Source organism: Anomaloglossus baeobatrachus, chromosome 3 (genome assembly GCF_048569485.1).
Source record: "Anomaloglossus baeobatrachus isolate aAnoBae1 chromosome 3, aAnoBae1.hap1, whole genome shotgun sequence".
NCBI lineage: Eukaryota > Metazoa > Chordata > Amphibia > Anura > Aromobatidae > Anomaloglossus > Anomaloglossus baeobatrachus.
Genome location: NC_134355.1, coordinates 457,849,856 through 457,867,499, shown reverse-complemented (window position 1 = coordinate 457,867,499; position 17,644 = coordinate 457,849,856). Strand labels below are relative to the sequence as shown.

Here is a 17,644-nt window from a genome sequence, read left to right as displayed (position 1 = left end):
TAATTTATCTATAGTATAGAAAAAGGTACTGTTTTCAGGCATAAACTAAGACAAATTTACATGTTAGCTAGCAAGAGTAAGCACTTGGGCGGTCTCCATAACTCATATTTATATAACTTAAAGGTGGCTTTAAATACACATTCACCTCTGTTGCATGATTAGAAAACTTGTAGCTACTGTGACTAAAGACCTTCATACACATTACCCTAATATTGGCCGACCCGCTGATATCAATAGGTTCGACTGACAGTCTTATATTTATGTGGGCTCTGGTCATTTGATCGTTAGGGGAGATGTTGATTGCACAAGTCCGATTTCGGAATGCCAATTACATTCCAGGAGATAAACCGCCAATAGAGATGTCTGTTGGCAAATTCTCATAGAGCACACAAGAGTTCTCAGCCAAGCAAGCGCTCCTGTGTATGGTAGAGTCAGCTGAGATGGCATCGTTCGGCCAACAGCCATTATTGTGTATGGCCAACCTAAGGCCGGACTCACACATCCCACTATCTGATACATAGATGTGTGGATCTAACCTAATATTTGTTTTAGCTGTTTTATATATTTATTGCAATTTATTGCATAGTCTGTCTATTTTCTTTACGTGCTTTTATTGGGAAAGCCTTTCAATTTGCTGGAAAGTAACTCAGTCACATGGAATCTATTTACAGGATACATTGAAGCAAATAAATAAATTGTATACTGGATGTAAGGCTGTAAACTGCTATTTACAAGCTGAGACCTGTGGGAGCTACTTAGTACACTTGATACAAATTTCAGCAACATAAATTGGTTTACTCAACCGAAACATTGATGATATATTCACATCAAAAGCTGATGAATATGGATCCCATCTTTTGGCGGAAAAAAAAAAGTTCAAGCCACTGCTTCTAGACAGAATGTGAATGCAGAGGTGGCTGCACATTCTTTGTTCTCTCCAATAAATTGGATATCAACCTACCCATAGAAAAAAATACCAAAAATAACAAACTGCCAAAGTATACCAACTGAAAATACAGAAATGCAAAATACTCCTTTAGTTGAATGTTTTTTTTTTTGTATTTTCCAAGTCATCATCCTTGGCCTGCTGCTGCTGCTGTGCAGGGGCTAATTATATGGTAATCATCTTGTGTGTAAGCTCTGCCATTGAGCATATGTGCTGCCGAAGCTAGCACCAAAATACTCCTTTAGAGAGAATAGATAAATCAATACACAATATTAATCACAAATTTCACTAATTAGAATTTTATTAATACAAAATAAAAATTAAGACAACATGGTCAAAACTTTTGGCACCCTTGAATTAATTCATGAAAATGAAGTATTTCTACAAAAAAATTACTACAATTATACATTTGTTATACAAGTGTTTATTTACTATGTGTGTATTGGAACTGTAGGTGAGCGAACTTGTTCGATTCACGCTTGCCAATTTCAGATTCAGTACGAGCATTTCCCTATCTGGTTCGAGCTTGTGTACCTGAGCATTTTTGTGAAAAACAGGTAATGATTGGCTATATTCGGTTTCCTCAGTGCTTTTCTAATAACATATTATTCTTTTGGATAAGATTGTGGCGCCATATGATGAATGGGTGATGTGTTTAACCCCTTCATGACCAGCCGATTTTTCGCTTTCCGTTTTTTTTTTCCAACATTCTTCTTCCTCCGAGAGACGTAACGTTTTTATTTTTCAGTCAATATGGTCATGTGAGGGCTCATTTTTTGTGGAACTAGCTGTACATTTAAATAAAGCCATAGGTTTTACCATATAGTGTACTGGAAAATGGCAAAAAAAAATTCCAAATGCGGAAAAATTGCAAAAAAAGTGTGATAGCACTATTGTTTTTAAGATATTTCATTCACTGTGTTCACTATATGTTAAAACTGATGTGTGGGTGTGATGCCACAGGTCAGTGCGAGTTCGTAGACACTAAACATGTATACATTTACTTTTATATAAGGGGTTAACAAAAATCGGAAGTTTGTCCGAAAAAAGTGGTGCTTGTTTTATGCCATATTCCATGACCCGTAGCGTTCTCATTTTTCAGGATCTAAGACTCAGTGATGGCTTATTTTTTGTGCCTCGAGCTGACATTTTTAACGGTACCATTTTTACGCAGATGCTATGTTTTGATCGCCTGTTATTGCATTTTGCACAAAATTTGTGGCGACCAAAAAATATAATTTTGACGTTTGGAATTTTTTTTGCCACTACACCGTTTACTGATCAGGTTAATTGATTTTATATTTTGATAGATCGGGCGTTTCTGAAAGCGGCGATACCAAGTGTGTGTGTTTTTTATTTTTTTAAACCTTTAATTTTTTAATGGGGCAAAAAGGGAGTGATTTGAACTTGTAAACGAGAAAATAGGGGGGAAGCCAGCACTGCTTATGAGTGGGATGCAATTATGACGAGATAAAAAGTGTAACATTCACAAATTCATTCCTACTGTATCAATTCAATGAGATTTTTAGCAAATAATTGATCAATGATTTGAGCCCCCCTGCCCCGTCACGGAAAATCTCTATAAGGGGGGTCCCTACACTACAGTATATAATATACATGTGTACCATGTGGTCTCGTGTGATGTGCAGGACCATATAGGAACACCACCTACCTGAGAAGTGTCAGAACCGCTCCCATGCTGCAAGGGCTGACAACTGCGAGTAGAGAGGCAGTCCAGGTGCCTGCCACTAGCACAATGTCTGAACTAGCCCCCACAGTGTCAGACCTGCAGACATGGATGAAGGGCGGAACAGCCCCAGGCAGGTGGTGCTTAAGTATTAATGCCTATGGAACAGGGGGCGGTGGCTGTGTGTGAACAGGCACCAATATGCATTTTGATGGCGACAGGAGGAATTTGCAAACCACACTGGGCGTTCTGACACTTCTCACACTGAGTGAACTTAGTGGCATCCTAAACGTGGCTGTTGGACTTCTGTATTGTCCCACTAGTGCAAAGATATTTGCAGCACGTCTGCCTGCATTGCACACTCAAACTCATTGTTACTAAGACATTATAATACCAAAAATTGAGTAAACTTAGTGGCATACAAGAAGTGGCTGTTGTACTCCATTAGTGCCCCACTGGTGCAAATCTGTGTGCAGCACCTCTGCATGACACCCTCCTGCTCTGTTTTTAATAAGCTATAATGATAGCAAAAAATACTGCCATTTAGTGGCATCATAGAACTGGATGTTGTATTTCATTAGTGCCCCACTGGTGCCAAGCTATTTCTAGCACCTGTGCAGGACACCCTCCTGCTCTGTTTTTAATAAGCTATAATGATAGCAAAAAATACTGCCATTTAGTGGCATCATAGAACTGGATGTTGTATTTCATTAGTGCCCCACTGGTGCAAATCTTTTTGCAGCACCTCTGCATGACACCCTCATGCACATTTTGCTACGCTAATTTTATAGCAAACTCAGGGAATTCCTTGCTGCATTTGATCATTCGGAGGGATAGAAAGTGAGGCTTCCTTTACTGTCCTGGTACCCACAGAACACGGCCACTGTACCCACCTGTCCACTTTTGTCACGCTATTTAATTTGCCTAAAGAGCTGACTCTTTTTCTGCCTTCCTAAAATTGTCTGTAATACTAAGTTAGTGTTCCTTTGCTGCCAAGCAAGGTACAACACATGTGCATTCTACACTCCTTTCCATTTCTGGAATGCAATTAATAAATGCAGGTAGTCCAGCCAATCTGTGATGAAGGTGCAGGTGTGGATATAATGTAGCCTGCATCCAATGATGGTTTTCTCGATGTCTGACAGCTCAACAATACCATCTGTTTCCACTTCCAAAACAAGTGATGACCTACCAATCACACTCCCTGTTGCGTGTAAAGGGGTGGAAGTTCAGTGTGAAAAACCATGTGAGATTGCTGTCCCCACAGTCACAGAGGATGAAGAGCACGCAGATGCACTTGATGGGGCAGGCGGTGGTTGCACAGGCACGCTAGGCCGCATTGTAGCACAGTGAAATTCACATTGCGACTTATGCTTCATTTTAAGTCGTGTACAGGGTGGGCTCCCCAGTATGCAGCAAAACCAGGCAACAGGAAAAGGACTCTAGTCAGTTGGGTTGATAAGTGATTGTTTAACTTTACCAAAACAAACAATAAGAACCATGCATACAATTTAAATAATTGAACAATCTATTCTGTTGCCTACTACCTGCTAATCCCTCTGTGTAGCAGTAATTGTGTGTTTGTGCATGTGTGTGTGTGTGTGTGTGTGTGTGCGAACACGACTTACCAGTGGCGCATCACAAGAGCTTCCCAGTTATCTACCTAAACATAGACAAAACACATTACTCCCCCTGAATACCCTTGTTAGCTGAAGCCTCACAGATAAGGCAGATGATAACAGTGTGAATGCAAACCACACAGCTCTGCAACACAGTCATGGAAATCTTGAAAATCAACAGTCAATGCAAACATGTGTCGCCGTCCCTCTATGATTTAAACTGTACGTGACAATTTGACAGTGCAGAGGAAGCAAGTCTTATTGTCTATAAATAGTCGGCCTACCCAGAACAGATATGTGTTTTGCTAATAAAACAGTGTTGCGTGCCCGCATTACTGTCTGGGCACAGCCTACCGTACCCGGGTACTGTGATGTCCAGTTGCCAGAAATACAGACTTTACGCTCCTCTCACGGTAAGCAGTATAGACAGCACCGTAAGAATGTTGGTCTGTGGCACAGGATGCTGCTCACTGGCGTTACGGTACTCCTCACCAAACTCCAAAATGACTCCCCTCACAATTGAACGAAGTGTTTCCGCGGTGGCTCCTTGCTGTAACACACACCTTTAGCTTTTCCTTCTGTTCATAGACAGCATCTCCAAGTCCACACCCGAAGAGCAATTTCTCCTCCACGTCTAAGTGTGGAGAGGCAGCTAGTGGCAATGCGTGTGCCGATTTACCCCAGCCGCAGCCTAACTCCAGTGTTTTGCCTAGTGAGTATGCTCAGCCTGACTGTGCCATTCCTGAGGCTAAGTCTTAATTTCGGGATACAGCGCATGCTCCCACACTCTATTTCATGCAACTGACCATGCTCAGGCACTTACTGCATCAGAAACTAGGTCCGATAATGAACTCTTTGGCCCTGCCCCTGATGTGGGGGGGCCCATATAGACCACAGGGCATCAGGTGTCCTGACGATGTGGCCAAGCCACTCCCAAATGGCTTGCAGAGGCCCGCCCCTATGACTTGTCACCTCATTATTAATGGTCAGACGATGACTGGTGAGGTGTTTGTGTCGTGGCAGCCATGAAGTCATTATTGAAGTTGCGGTTCCAAATAGGACGCTAGTTATGCCACTCATGACGTGTCACTCTGCTTTTGTCTTCAGGAGGTGCATTGTGGTCCACCCTGGTTTGGGGCGGACCCAGGTTATAAAACGGGCTGGAGCCAACAAGGAGGTGCGCAGTCTTCTATTATGCTCCGAAAGAGCACACCTCCATGTGTTGAACCCATTACGGCTTTAGGCCAGAGGTAGGCAGGGATAGGGCGTCGATGCAGGCCGCCACCACAGTTGGTAACGCAGAACGGTTAAGAGCAGCTCCTGTTCTACAAGTCCTGCTTGTGCAGCCCAGTGGCATTAACAGGCCTGCTGCTGCTGATGCGCCTGCTGTCCACAGGTGTGGCCCCAATACACACGGTCAGCATACTGAATGGCCCCTGTGATGTTAACAGGGAGTTCCTGGGCTGGGTGGGCGTGTGGACCCTGTGACGCTAACAGGGCTCCCAGTCTCCAGATCCGAGTGGCGTCTAACTCGGTTCAGGCAACTATTAGTTTCATAGCCACACAGATCTGTATCCTCCCCCTAACCTTCCAGTTGCCAACCTCTCCTTTTCCATCTGGGAGCACGGTGGACATTGACTGCTGATGGGGATATATACCTTTCTCTTTCTTTTCTTATTAATTTTCGTTATGTAGCGGTAACAAAGTATATACCACCTTATCCAAATCTGCCAGTCCCACCGTAACAGATGGTGTTTCTTCATCAAATGTTACTTTTGCTTAACCAACAAACTCACGGACAAAAACTTTTTTCCCCTTTCCAACACACCTGTTCCCCTTTCCACCAGCATTTGTCCTTTTTCAACTCATTTGGTATATGACCAAAAGTGCAACTCTGCAGGGACACCATACTCAATGCCATCTCAGCACAGCAGCCAGCCCTCGGTCCCTCAGATGTGGACAAGTTAAAGACCATTTCCTCCTATCCATGAGAAAGCGTTGAGATTCACTCTGTGCAGCACTGGTGTTTACTGGAAAAGCAGATCTAAGAATCCGTACCACCTTCTGCAGATACTCCTGTATACGTGCGTCCCTTTCTATGGCAGGAATTATTTCGCCAAATTTTGTCTTCTACCGGGGATCTAACAGTGTGGCAACCCAGTAGTTAGCATTACTTCGAATTCGTACAATCCGAGGGTCATGTTGTAGGTAGTGCAGCAAGAAGGCGCTCATGGGTCTTGTGCATCCAGGAGGACCAAGTCCTTGGTGTGTTGGTGGCAGAGAGGTGAGAATCGTGCCTCCTTCCTCTGCCCTCTCCCGCCAACCTCGCACAACCGAAATGTGAGCAAGCTCTCACTCATCTGCTGAGTCTTCCATGCCCATCGCAAGTTCGTCCTCCATTTCTTCATGGGCTCCTGCACCTTCCTCAACAATTTTTGCTGATACTATGCGCCCTTGTTAATCCGTATCCCCCACCATAACTGCCGCCAAGGTGCTGCTCACCGTATGGACCTTGTAGATCTTATTATCCCTTCTGCATATGACTCCTCCTGTACTTCCTCACCTTCCTCTTGGACCAACACCTGACTCCGAATAATGCTTACAGTGTGCTCCATCTTGTAGATGACCAGAATTGTCACGCTGAGAATGGCCAGTGCTAAACATCTTCGTCGACATTTGTAAACTGTGTAGAAGAGTGCATAGGTCCTTGATCTGACACCACTCCAGCAGCGTGATCTGCACCACCTCTGGATCAAGTTAGCCCAGGGTATACGTCATACCGTATTTCAGCAGGGCTCTGCGGTGCTGCCACACACGCTGCAACATGTGCAGATTCCAATTCCTGCGTGTCGGAACATCGCATTTCCGGCGTTTAACCGCCAGACCCTAAGACTTCCGGAGCGATGAAAGTTGTTGAGCTGCTGGGTGCGAAGGATGAAAGTGAGCACATAGCAGCATGCCCGCTGCACAAGGCAATGTAGGCCGGAATGGTATTTTAAAAATTGCTGGAGAATCAGATTCAACACGTGAGCCAACAAGGTACGTGTGTCACATTGCCCTGACGAAGGGCCGCAGACAGGTTTGCATCATTGCCGCACACGGCTGTTAAGTCACCAACGTAGTCCACTCAATCAATTTGTACTCCGGTCGCCAGGTGACAACGTCTTCCTTTCGTGCATAGTGCTGATGATGGGAAAGGAGTCGATGCCTGCGGCGCAGGTGGACGCAGGTTATGGTCACCCACTGGGTTGCGTTACCTTGACAGATACAGAACCACAGGCTGAATGTAGGTGGTGGGTATCTCACAGATGAAGTACCATCATTCAGCTACAACAAATGGGAAGACACCACACCCTTTTTTAGGCCCCTCCTGTCTGCAGACCACTGCCAGACAAAGCTATGAACCTCTTGTTACTGTTACCCCCAGTTCAGTTTTATGAGTTTGTGTGCTTGTTACCTGACTACTTTTCCTGCTTGCTGTTTATGTACCTCGTTGGCCGATCCGCATTTCACCTCTGCTTGTTTTCTGATTAAGTCCTGGCCATCCCATTCTGTTCCTCTTCCTCAATTAATGTTTTTGACCCTGCATGACTACTATTCTCTGGAACTGCAGCCTTCCACAGGTATTGATCAACTTGGGCCCTGTGTAATTCCAAATCACTGTATAGGGGTTAAAGGGTTTCAGGGTTCTGGGGGTCCAGCTTGGTGAGTGGCTTGCCTCTAGCCTATCCTTTACAGCCCATCTGAGTGTGTCGATCCAGGCAGGCGTTACACCGTGCCCTCTGCAGAAGGCCATGTAGGCCGGGATAGTGTTTTAAAAATTGCTGGACAACCAGGTTCAACACGTGAGCCATACAAGGCACGTGTGTCACATTGCCCTGAAGAAGGGTCGCAGACTGGTTTGCATCATTGTCGCACCTGACCTTCCCTGACTGCTGGTTGAGTGTAGACAACCATTGATGAAACTCGGTCTCACTCTCCAGAGCTAACCGTCCACAATTCCTCAGCGGTGTCTCACATTTCCCCTACATTTCAAAGTAAACATTTGACCGCCTGATGGCCTTGAGCTCTGCTGCCAGCATAGTAAGGAGGTGTGTGGGATTCCTTGGGCGCAGTTACAAGGAAGGGTGGCCTGACCACACAGGGTTTGGGCCGAGGTGGAGGACCCACACGAGGTTGAGGAGGCAGAAGCAGTGGAGGAACTTGTACATACAGAGGAAGGATTGACACACAAGTCGTGGGGACAGCAAGACTTGTACAGCAAACCCTTCTCCATCTCTCACCATAGTTACCCAGTGCCCAGTCAGCAACATGTAACTCCCCTGTCTATGCTTACTGGTCCAAGTATCTGTGGTGAAATGCACCCTGTCACACACAGAGTTTCTGAAGGAATCGGTGAGGTTGTGTGCGACCTGCTGTGGTAGCGCGGGCACGCCTTTCTTGGAGAAAGAGTGACGACTGGCCATCGGCTCTTGGGGCACTTAAATGGGCATAAGGTCTCGAAAATCCTCGGTCTCAAAAGGGTGTAAAGGCAGCCTTTCTGTTGCCAACAAGTTGCAGATGATGAAACTCAACCTCTTAGGCATGTCATGCCCTTCGAAAATCATGTAAAACACAGCGAGGGGACTCCAACCACAGTCTCCCTTGTTTCCACTAATTGGGCCACACCCCCCCCACTTGACTGGCATCTCTTGATCCCCCTTTTCAAAATGAAACAGATGCTTTGCATGAAGCACTCTCAAAAATACGCGTGCCTTTCGCCTCCCCTGGATGACCCAGGGGAAGAAAAGTCCTCTGAGAGCCATGACTTGTTCATCTTGGTTCTTTTTTCAAAAGCGAGGGGACTCCAACCACAGTCTCCCTCGTTTCCACTAATTGGGCCACACACACCCCACTTGACTGGCATCACTTGATCCCCCTTTTCAAAATGAAACAGATGCTTTGCATGAAGCACTCTCAAAAATACGCATGCCTTTCGCCTCCCCTGGATGACCCAGGGGAAGAAAAGTCCTCTGAGAGCAATGACTTGTTCATCTTGGTTCTTTTTTCAAAAGCGAGGGGACTCCAACCACAGTCTCCCTCGTTTCCACTAATTGGGCCACACACACCCCACTTGACTGGCATCACTTGATCCCCCTTTTCAAAATGAAACAGATGCTTTGCATGAAGCACTCTCAAAAATACGCGTGCCTTTCACCTCCCCTGGCTGACCCAGGGGAAGAAAAGTCCTCTGAGAGCCATGACTTGTTCATCTTGGTTCTTTTTTCAAAAGCGAGGGGACTCCAACCACAGTCTCCCTCGTTTCCACTAATTGGGCCACACACACCCCACTTGACTGGCATCACTTGATCCCCCTTTTCAAAATGAAACAGATGCTTTGCATGAAGCACTCTCAAAAATACGCATGCCTTTCGCCTCCCCTGGATGACCCAGGGGAAGAAAAGTCCTCTGAGAGCCATGACTTGTTCATCTTGGTTCTTTTTTCAAAAGAGAGGGGACTCCAACCACAGTCTCCCTCGCTTCCACTAATTGGGCCACACACACCCCACTTGACTGGCATCACTTGATCCCCCTTTTCAAAATGAAACAGATGCTTTGCATGAAGCACTCTCAAAAATACGCGTGCCTTTCGCCTCCCCTGGATGACCCAGGGGAAGAAAAGTCCTCTGAGAGCCATGTCCACATTGTCAGTGGACAGACACGTGTGCCTATTTGCCAGCAGACCCCCAGCAGCACTGAAGACAGGTTCCGAGAGAACGCTGGCTGCAGGACACGACAAGATCCCCAAGGCGTACGTGGCAAGCTCAGGCAATTTATCCAGATTGGAAGCCTAAAATGAGCAGGGCTCAAGTTGCACAATAATGGCATCGACGTTTCCTTGCATATACTCATATATCTGTGTGTCCTCTTTTTCCTTGTCCAGCTCTTTTGTTTTCGCTTGAGTATATATCCTTGTCACTTTCCCATGTGTTTGTGTTGTGTTGTGAGTTGTTTGTCACCTTTTGGACACCTTTGAGGGTGTTTTCTAGGTGTTTTTATGTTTGTGAATGCTTCCCATTTTTTCCTATGCGGTTCGAGTTCGGTTCGTCGAACATTCGACGAGCCGAACTCGAACGGGACCTCCGTTTGATGAACCGAACTCGAGCCGAACCACGACTGGTTCGCTCATCTCTAGTGCCCATGTCTCCGGTACGTGAATAAACTGTCAAACACGTACCGGAGACACGGATGTGTGTCGGAGGCCTTAGTCACATGTCCCTCTTCATACAAAATGCGGTTATGCAGTGTCGGCGCCATTTTGTGATTGCTAAAGCTCAGGGAAGGTGCTGCCGATGCTTCTAGACACTTACCTTAGCTAGGGGTTTAATCATAGGTAGTTGAGATAGATAGGAGAGCCATAGTGTAGAATAGGGACGTGCAGTGTAGGGAAAGATGTGTGCCACAAATCAGCATTTCTTGATGTAAATAGGAATTGCTACTTATGAGTGCCTACTAAAGAGTTGCCAGTGAACCATCTAAATAGGTATTGGTACTTTTTAGTGCCTGCTACAAATTTGACAGTGAAACATCTAACCAGGTATTGGTGCTTTAGGGTGCCAGCTAAAACCTACCAGTAGACCATATAACTACATATTGGTACTTTTGAGTCCCTCCTGAAAAGTTGCCAGTGAACCATCCAAATAGGTATTGATACTTTTCAGTGCCAGATAAAACTTGCCAGTGTACCATGTAACTAGGTATTGGTACTGTAGTGTGCCTGTTGAAACGTTTCAAGTGAACCATCTCAATAGGTATTGGTTCTTTTTAATGCCTGCTAAAAATTTGCTAGTGAACCATCTAAATAGGTATTGATAGTTTTTGGTGCCTGCTAAAAATTTGTCATTGAAACATCTAACTAGGTATTGGCACTTTAGGGCGCCACCTCAAAACTTGCAAGTGAACCATGTAACTAGGTATTGGTACTTTTTCGTGCCTGCTAAAAATTTGCCAGTGAATCATTTAAATAGGTATTGGTACTTTTTAGTGCCTGCAAAAATTGAACCATCTATATAGATATTAGTACTTAGGAGTGCCTGCTAAAAATTTGCCAGTGAACCATCTAACTAGGTACTGTTATTTTTCAGTGTCAGCTAAAACTTGCCAGTGAACCATGTAACTAGGTACTAGTACTGTAGAGTCCCTGCTAAAAAGTTGCCAGTGAACCATCTAAATAGGTATTGGTACTTTTTTGTGCCTGATAAATATTTTCCGGTGAAACATCTAACTAAATATTGGTACTTTAGAGTGCCTGCAAAAAAGTTGGCAATGAACAATCTAAATAGATATTGGTACTTTTTAGTGCCTGCTAAAAGTTTCTCAATGAACCATCTAACTAGGTGTTGGTACTTCTGTGGGCCATCCCAGTATTGCCATCTCATGCAAGAAATACAGGATTATAGTTTTGTCAGGTATCTGACAAGTATGAGCCTAGAGTTGTGAAACATCTGTTTCAAAGGTGAAGGGTGGAAAGTGGGAATAGGCAAGGTGATTGAGGTGTACATGGGAGCGTTCTAATGTTAGTCAAAGCTCTACTGAGAAAACAATGGCTCATACAGTACTATCCCAAGAGAACTGAGAACAACTTCCATTACTGGATGGGCTACTACACTCCATTTCTTTGGCAGCTGCAAATTGCTTCAACTTGTAAATGAGAGTCAGAAACAGCATGCGCTGCATCAAGGGACCTCCCCTCCTCTTCCTGCACCTCAACATCACACACAGTTCATTCATCAGAGGTGCCACTCTAATTACATATGTTTTCCCCATGTCACAACTCTCCAACCACCAAACTGACTGTGGGGAACTACACATGGGCAAGTCTGCAGAGCTGTTCACACATTCTATCCCATGGGCATCAGAGGTCTGCTCCAAAGATTCACAGACTCAAGAGGAGGAAAGCATCTGCACCAATGCCCAAAATCTTTGTCAGTTGGATTCAGGCCTAGCCAAAGTAGGGTCCAAGCAGGATCCAGACCCTCATCAACAGACGTTAAGCCTCGGGAGTGGAGGTGATGATGATGAGATTCAGATACCTGAGGCACATGCATACTGTACTGTGATGTCAGGTCAGGAAGAGGAGGAGGGTGACTGTCAGGATGAAAAATGGGACAACAGAGAGGATGACAATGAAGTTGTAAATTCCACTTGGTATAAACCCAGAGGCACGCAGTTGCATAGCTCAGTAGAGAAGATAGAGGAGGAAGATGAGGTGTTTCCCGCACAGAGACAGAGTGATACATCCAGGACAACCACTGCATCATCAGCCATAACTCTGGCTGTGTCTTGCAGTGGTTGCAGGTCTGCATTTTGCATGTGTGGCAAGCTAAGCATGGGCCTTTTTTGTGACCAGCATGGATGACCCAACTCATGTTCTTAACTCAGTAGAGGGAGAAATTCAATTAATTTGTCTACTACATGCATGAACCGTCACATGACCAACTATAATGCATTAGTCTGGGAATCTTACTGCTCTAAAATGAGGTCTATTGGGCATCTCCAACCACCTGCGGTGGCCATCAGGGTAATAAGGAGCTAATGACAGCTGTGTGCTGCCACTAATCCTTTATTTAAAAAAAAAATAAAAAACACCGTCTTTCACCAATTTAACCCCCAAAACACCCAGGTCCGACGTAGTACACACGGGGTCCCATGAAGATTCCAGTTCTGCTACATCTGAAGCACAGAGCGTGGCCATAGACATGAACATGACTGCCTGCTGTGAGCTGCAGGCAGAGACTGAGCTGTGCAATCAGCAGTGACATCACTTAGGTTAGTTGCGGTTACAGCTGGAGAATCCCATGGCCCTCTCCACCTTTAACCGCAGGCAATCTGACTTTAATGAACTCAGTGACCTCACCTCAGATGGTGCCCTGAGGTCCCATGAGGTCAGGTTACCTGCAATCACAGATGGAGGACTGTGGGAGCCTTCAGTTGTGACCGCAACTAACCTGAATGACATCACTAATCATCGCTGAGGCTGTTCTATGGCCTTATCCTGTCAGTTCAGATGTAGCAGAGCTGGAATTGTTGTGGGACTTTGTGTGGGCTGCTATTAACCCCTTATTAGCCTGATTGTGAACGCACCAGGGCAATCAGGAAGAGCTGAGTAAAGTTCCGGGATTGTGGCATCTAATGGATCCTGGCAGCTGCAGGTTGCTATTTTTAGGATGAGGGCCCTATAACCATGGGCCTCCCCAGCCTGAGAATACCAACTCCCAGCTGTCAGGCTTTATCTTAGCTGGGTATCACAATTAGAGGGGACTGTTTTTTTTTTAATTATTTATTTCAATATTTTTTTAAAAAAAAAAAAGCGGCTTATGGGTCCTCTTATTTTGACAAACAGCCAGGGTAAGCGCACAGCTGGAGGCTGCTGCCTGTAGCCATATGCTTTATCTGTGCCGGTATCAATATGTAGGGGAACTGCATGACATTTTTAAAACTTATTTATTTTACACCAGCAAAATAACGCGGTCAGAGAGGGTGGGGGGAACGGTCTGACTGTAGCCAATCAGAAACACCGGTGGGCGGGGAAAGCAGTGAATATGTATGAGGGATAATTATTGCCGTGCAAGTAGCATTTCAGCTGTGGTGAGACTCGGTAAGTATATACTACTTTCACTCTTTTGCTTCTTTTTATTTTTTTTTAGAGTGGCCAGCTGCAGACATGCCAATACTTGATGAGCAGGGAGAGGGTGGTTTTTGCCATCCAAACATGTACCCATCCTTGGCAAGATTGCCGACTTTTGTGGGAAATGTTCGTATGTCCGATCCCGATCCGATACAGCCAAAGATTGTTCGATTTTAACATTTTCCGATCTTTGCTGATCAGGATAGCTCATCTCTAGTTGGGACCCTTTGGAACTTGATTTCAGATGCTTATCCCCAGTTAAGACTATCCTGCTTTGCAACCTTTAATCAATTTTTCTCTGCTGTTTACGTGCAGGGAGATTAGCTACAGTGGTGTGAGTTGTAAATGTTTGGATTATGCTGCACACTGTGGGCAATAGAGCATTAAAATCTCTGAAAATGGACTTGTAACCTTGAAATTGTTGATATTTTTCATCAATTTTGGTTCTCAAGTCTCCAAACAGTTCTCTTCTCCTTCTGTTCTGCATGCCACACACAGACACACAATGCAAAGATTGAGTAAACTTATTCCCTTTTAATCTGGTTTATGTGTGATTTTCATATTGCCCCAACTGTTACTTGGCACAAGTTAATTTTAACAAACAACCCATGATTGAAACAAAGTTGTTTACAGACAATTTTGGAAAGGTGCCTACAATTTTGTCCAGACCATTTTTAGGGTTTTGCGTGAGATAGTGTTCAATTTGCCTTTTTCTCTCTGTTTTTCTTGGGTTGTGCCAATAAATACAAAGGAAATAAACATGTGTATAACAATAATTTTCTGGGAGAAATACTTTATATTCTGTAACAATTATAAGGGTGCCAACACTTTTGGCCATGACTGTAACAAAAAGACAAGGAGCAAAACTGAAATAATACATCACAGAAAAATAATACGGATAATAAATGTAGTTGAATTAATATAGAGATCAAACCAGTATTAATTGTTCAAAATAAATGGTAAGTTAAATAAATTAAATATGTGATATACAGTACAAAAAGATAAATTAAAGTATTATTGTCATGAATTTTATATATATATATATATATATATATATACTGTATATATATAAAATGTATATATATATATAAATATATATATATATATATATATATAAATATATAATATTATTATATATAATAATATATGTATATATAATACATATATTATTATACATATATAATATTATGTGCTAGTACAAACCAAATAATGCCGTTAATTAAGTCAAAATGAAATTAAACACTGTGGTGAGTCAAGCAAAATGAATCAAAAGCATATGGAGATTGAAACACATGAAGAATAAAATATATCTTTCATACAGATCTGCAGTCAAATTGAATAGCGCCTTCTATCTCCCCTGCCATACACCCCATATAAATTGCACACAAGTTACAGAGATAATATAGCAAAAGATTTGATTAAAATTTATGGTTTATGGTATATGTGCAATATATTTCTAAAATAAATATCTACTTTCTGGGCTATAAATACAATTAAGGAACTTTTAAGCAATATTTCCACAGTAATTATTGTATAACTGTTTGTCAACTACCCCTTTTATCCCTTAATAAGTTCATAGAATTTATTGGTACTGCAAGTTATGAATGTCTATTATTGAGATCATCTTTTTGTCCACAAAATATCTGTATTGCAGCTCAACACTAGAGTTGAGCGCGGTTCGTGGTTCGAGGTTCTCCAGTTCTAGGCTCGAGTGATTTTGGGGCCTGTTCTAGATCGAACTAGAACTCGAGCTTTTTGCAAAAGCTCGATAGTTCTAGAAACGTTCGAGAACGGTTCTAGTAGCAAAAAAACAGCTAAATCCTAGCTTGGTTTCCGCTGTAATAGTGTAAGTCACTCTGTGAATCACACTATTATGACATTTCAGTGTATAGTGTGCGTGAACAGCGCCTTCAGATCACTGCTGTTTCTATAATGGCCATTTTTTTTTTTTTCCTTGTCTTCCTTCCCTAAGCGCGCGCGTGTAGTGGGCCGGGCCAGCATGTCAGCCAATCCCAGACACACACACAGCTAATTGGACTTTTAGCCAGAGAAGCAACGGCATGTGTGATAGGATGTCCATGTCACATGTCCCTGCATTATAAAACCGGACATTTTCCTCCAGGACGCCATTATCTCTTCTGCGTCTTTGGTGTCAGACATCACTGTCGCAGCTCCGTCCTCCTGAGTCCTATCGCCGATACAGCTGTATGCGCTGCATACACAGCGTTAGACAGCTTAGGGAGAGCACTTTCTAGCAGTCCTTTTAAGAGCTCAAACCGGCAGGGTCAGAGTTAAGGTGACAGGTCCTGAAAACAGCGACAGCGTCTGTGTAGCCAAGGTCAGGGATTTCCTCCCTGCATTTCCCTATTAGGAGGGAATAGAAAGGCAGGCTTCCATTCCTCTACCCAGAGCCCCACAATCCTGGCACTGTACCCTCCTGTCCTCTGCACACTCCAACTCATTATACTAGCAAACACTCAGTGTACCTAGTGGCATCCTAAACGTGGCTATTGGACTTTGCTATAGTCCCACTAGTGCAAAGACATTTGCAGAGCGCGTCTGCCTGCATTGCACACTCCAACTCATTATAACTAAGCCATTATACTAGCAAACACTCAGTGTACCTAGTGGCATCCTATACGTGGCTATTGGACTTTGCTATAGTCCCACTAGTGCAAAGACATTTGCAGAGCACGTCTGCCTGCATTGCACACTCCAACTCATTATAACTAAGCCATTATACTAGCAAACAGTCAGTGTACCTAGTGGCATCCTATACGTGGCTATTGGACTTTGCTATAGTCCCACTAGTGCAAAGACATTTGCAGAGCGCGTCTGCCTGCATTGCACACTCCAACTCATTATAACTAAGCCATTATACTAGCAAACACTCAGTGTACCTAGTGGCATCCTATACGTGGCTATTGGACTTTGCTATAGTCCCACTAGTGCAAAGACATTTGCAGAGCGCGTCTGCCTGCATTGCACACTCCAACTCATTATAACTAAGCCATTATACTAGCAAACACTCAGTGTACCTAGTGGCATCCTATACATGGCTATTGGACTTTGCTATAGTCCCACTAGTGCAAAGACATTTGCAGAGCGCGTCTGCCTGCATTGCACACTCCAACTCATTATAACTAAGCCATTATACTAGCAAACACTCAGTGTACCTAGTGGCATCCTATCTGTGGCTATTGGACTTTGCTATAGTCCCACTAGTGCAAAGACATTTGCAGAGCGCGTCTGCCTGCATTGCACACTCCAACTCATTATAACTAAGCCATTATACTAGCAAACACTCAGTGTACCTAGTGGCATCCTATACGTGGCTATTGGACTTTGCTATAGTCCCACTAGTGCAAAGACATTTGCAGAGCGCGTCTGCCTGCATTGCACACTCCAACTCATTATAACTAAGCCATTATACTAGCAAACACTCAGTGTACCTAGTGGCATCCTATACGTGGCTATTGGACTTTGCTATAGTCCCACTAGTGCAAAGACATTTGCAGAGCGCGTCTGCCTGCATTGCACACTCCAACTCATTATAACTAAGCCATTATACTAGCAAACACTCAGTGTACCTAGTGGCATCCTATACGTGGCTATTGGACTTTGCTATAGTCCCACTAGTGCAAAGACATTTGCAGAGCGCGTCTGCCTGCATTGCACACTCCAACTCATTATAACTAAGCCATTATACTAGCAAACACTCAGTG

The 17,644-nt window shown here is 44.0% G+C and overlaps 1 protein-coding gene across 1 annotated transcript in view; it reads left to right on the top strand.

Moving 5' to 3' along the window:
• LOC142296643 (putative cation-transporting ATPase 13A4) overlaps window positions 1-17,644 on the top strand; it is a 192,950-nt gene that overhangs the window by 39,809 nt on the left and 135,497 nt on the right. The gene's annotated exons all lie outside the window — the stretch shown is intronic.